At 38.9% G+C, this 3,505-nt stretch overlaps 1 long non-coding RNA gene across 1 annotated transcript in view; it reads left to right on the top strand.

Moving 5' to 3' along the window:
* Positions 1 to 878: 878 nt before the first annotated feature.
* Positions 879 to 3,505, top strand: part of LOC106960379 (uncharacterized) — a 7,292-nt gene continuing 4,665 nt past the window's right edge. The window contains exon 1 of the long non-coding RNA XR_001427547.1: positions 879 to 3,496. This is a non-coding gene — a long non-coding RNA (uncharacterized LOC106960379). The remainder of the gene's footprint in view (positions 3,497 to 3,505) is intronic.

Genomic DNA, 3,505 nt, shown 5'->3' with positions numbered 1-3,505 from the left:
GGGATTTTATGTGGTGGACCAACACAAAGTAGAGCGTCACTGTGAAGAGGAACAAAAACTAGAGGGAGTGTTGATCATATAAATGGAAACTATAATGAAAAACTCACAATTTTCATGTTTTTATACTTCAATTTGGGCCTCAGCTGCTTCTAAAAACAGCACAAACACTTAAAAAAACAAAAACACCCATCAGTTTCAAAAACCTTCCCGATGTAAAGTCACAAATCAAAGCACTGCGCCATTACCTAGCAACCTCCTGGAAGCCCAGCCCGTTACCTAGCAACCCCATGGAAGCCCAGCCCGTTACCTAGCAACCCCATGGAAGCCCAGCCCTTACCTAGCAACCCATGGTAGCCCAGCCCGCTACCTAGCAACCCCATGGAAGCACAGCCCGTTACCTAGCAACCCCATGGAATTCCAGCCCATTACCTAGCAACCCCAGCAGAGCTCCAGCATGTTTGGTCAGCTGGTTTTTCTGCTGTATGTGCTGCACAGTGGCTGCTGAGAAAGAAAAGTGTTTTGTTCTCAACTTCGATGGGGTTGCTAGGTGACGGGGCTGGGTTCTGATTGGGTTGCTAAGTAACAATGGACTTACAGGAAGGCTCTTGAAAGAGCTCATTCTACAGACACCAAAAAAACATTCACTTATTGCCAAAAAATGACTCGTAGTTTTTAATTTTTTTAAGCACTTTGACTCTTTTTACACAAATTCTCCCAGCTGAGCTCTGGATCTCTGCAGCTCTTCTATAGTTACTCTGGGCGTCATGATGCCATTTGCCTTCGCAGATATTAAATTACAAATGAAAACTATTTGCTAATTAGGTCACTTCTTATTTTATTTAACGTATCAGAGTAAAGGGGGCTAAATAATATATGCTTTTAAGGTCTTTGGTAGTGAAAAAAAGCTCCATAGGTGGTTGTAACATGACAAAAATGTGAAAAAGGGTATGAATACTTTAGCAAAGCAACAAACCCTATGATCATAAAATGAAAGTAGTCCTTCCAGGAGCCTTGAAAATTAAACAAAAGCTGTGGGATTAAATAACGACAGGCATTAAAGACAGTAGATAAATGCTAACAGGAGTTCTGTTTGGAAAGAGATTTACTTCAGATTTAAAAACCATTAGACGTGGCTGCCTCGCCTTCAACCAAATGCTTAAAGAGATCAAAAAAAAAAAAAAAAAAAAACACCCTAATGGCTCCTGTGCAAAAAACTGAGGCAAACATTTCATTGTACAATAAACCTTTAATAAATAGTTTATCATTAGTTTCCCGTATTTACATAATAACCACCATTTACTTACGTTGCCATACACATTTCTTGGCTAATTTTAGGCACACAGAGAAGGGGGGGTTCAGGCCACAAACCACGTTGCACTAAAATTAAAGAGTGGCTAATAACAGGTACGCGTTTAGAAATATATAACTGCACCGTACGACCAAACAGGACCAAGAGACGGCCAGCTCCTCGAGCGACAAGTATATATTTACATTTGCTGTGTGTACAGGTGATTTTTGTACCTTTACAGTCGTCTGCTTGGAGTATGAGCGCACATGGAGGCTGGTGCAGATTCTTACCAATTTACAGAGGATCGGGGATGTGTGTTTACCTCTGTGCTTCGTCCAATAATCTACGAATCGGGAAAGTCTAAGATTAAATTAACTTTAAAGACCGCCTGGATGAATAAGAACTGTGACAGGCTCAGTTAAGTTATGTGGTCAAAATGATGTGGAACATTCAGATATCAATCTGGTAAACACACAAATACACTCAAAACAGAAAAAAAAAAACTGTGAAATGCTTGTCATTAAATGAAGACCAAGGCTGAAGAGATCTAAACAAACAAACAAAAATAAAAATGGAAAAGTTCCTAAAAATGACAGAATCAGGACTTAAAAGCTATTAAAAAATAGAGCCTTTGAAGTTACATCTTCTGCCAGAGATATTAAGACAAAAAAGAGAGAAGAAACCAATAATCAAATTACTCAAGTGCATACAGAGTACAAAAAGAAGCAAAAATAAAACACATTTGGCACACATGTGAGCTCAGTTATTAAATATCAGTTAGCTAGAAGAGGTATGATTAAAACAAACAAGAAGAAAATAATAAAACCTGCAGGGGAACAACTCCCTAAAACCACCAAAAGAAAGAGCGGGACGCCACCTACAGGCAACAAAAATAGACTGTACCGATTTGTACAACATCATTTGAGTCCATTTCAGGTGCAGCATCTTCAAATGAGGTTTAATTCACACTGAAACGGAAGAGAAGGGTTGTTAACATCCTTTTTCATTAATTATTTTATTCCTCATTTCTAGGGATTGCTTGGAAATGCAGGACCAAAAGCATTAATATTTCTTTATCAAAGTTTGAGCAGCTTCAGTCCTTATGGTGCAGCAGGTTAAATTTCCCTGCAAAGCTCAAAGAAAAGCAGCAGCGCGGTTTAAGGTAGGATGGTTGGAAATGTTTAGAGATGGATTCTGGAAAATGAAATCTGCTTTCAGAAACTCCTCCCTCCTCATCAAGGCTCGAACTTTAAACAGATAAAGCTGGAAAAAGTCAACAATGTTGCTCACAGTCCACCCAATGTCCTGGATTTTAATTAGTCTCGATAGGATAATCTCTAGTAGAGCTGAGCGTTTAATTTTGCAAATCTGACCTTTTTTCAAACAAGTTTTTTCCACTCTTTACAATGACATTTCCAGTGAACAAGATTGTATTTAATGCTGCAGATAATGTCTGAACATCCTCAAACAGATCGGCTGAAACTCGACTCTTTAAAATTTATGAAGTTCAAGGACGAAGCTGAAGAACCTTTTTGTTTTTTGTACGTTTTGTCCGCACTGGATTAACTGCAGCCGCATGGAAATAAGCTATGAGGCAAAATATTCATGAGTCGCATTAAAACAGAGGGAAAAACCTGCTCGCATTTAGATAACTGCCCCGTTTGAAAGCGAAAACAGGACCTGCTGCCTCTGGAATGTCACTGGTGAGCGAGCTAACTGGGATTAGTACTGGGAGGGGAAAAAAAAAATCCTGATCAGGAAGAGCTTATTCTAGGTGGTACGACCCAATCAACGCTTTTTACAGCATAATGAATCATTTAATTCAGTACCTGACCCGACTGAGCAGGAAAATGACACTAAATATAGAGGTCCAATGCTGAAGGTCCAATGCATAAGCAGCAGACTGGGCTCAGGAAAGCAGGAGGAATAAGCTGAATTTGTAGATTTAAATTACAGCTCCCAATGAGGAAACAGGTTTTAGATCGAAAACAAGATTTTACATTTCTGCAATCAAACCTCCAGGATATTAAACACTGAACTGTTAAATACAGAGTTCCTGCAGACTTTTCACATTAAGATGTTCAGACTGAGATCTGCAGGTTCTACTGAAATATATATATATAAAAAAACAAGTATCTTCAAAATTATGGCAGATGAAATTCTACAGGGGGCGACTTTAAATAAGAAAAGTGTAAGGAAGAATAAAAGGTAGGAAGG

This window comes from Poecilia latipinna, unplaced genomic scaffold (assembly GCF_001443285.1).
Source record: "Poecilia latipinna isolate Pla-1442-1.1 unplaced genomic scaffold, P_latipinna-1.0 Scaffold1180, whole genome shotgun sequence".
Lineage (NCBI taxonomy): Eukaryota > Metazoa > Chordata > Actinopteri > Cyprinodontiformes > Poeciliidae > Poecilia > Poecilia latipinna.
Note: the sequence above shows the minus strand (reverse complement) of the source record. Positions and strands in the feature narration are given on the sequence as shown.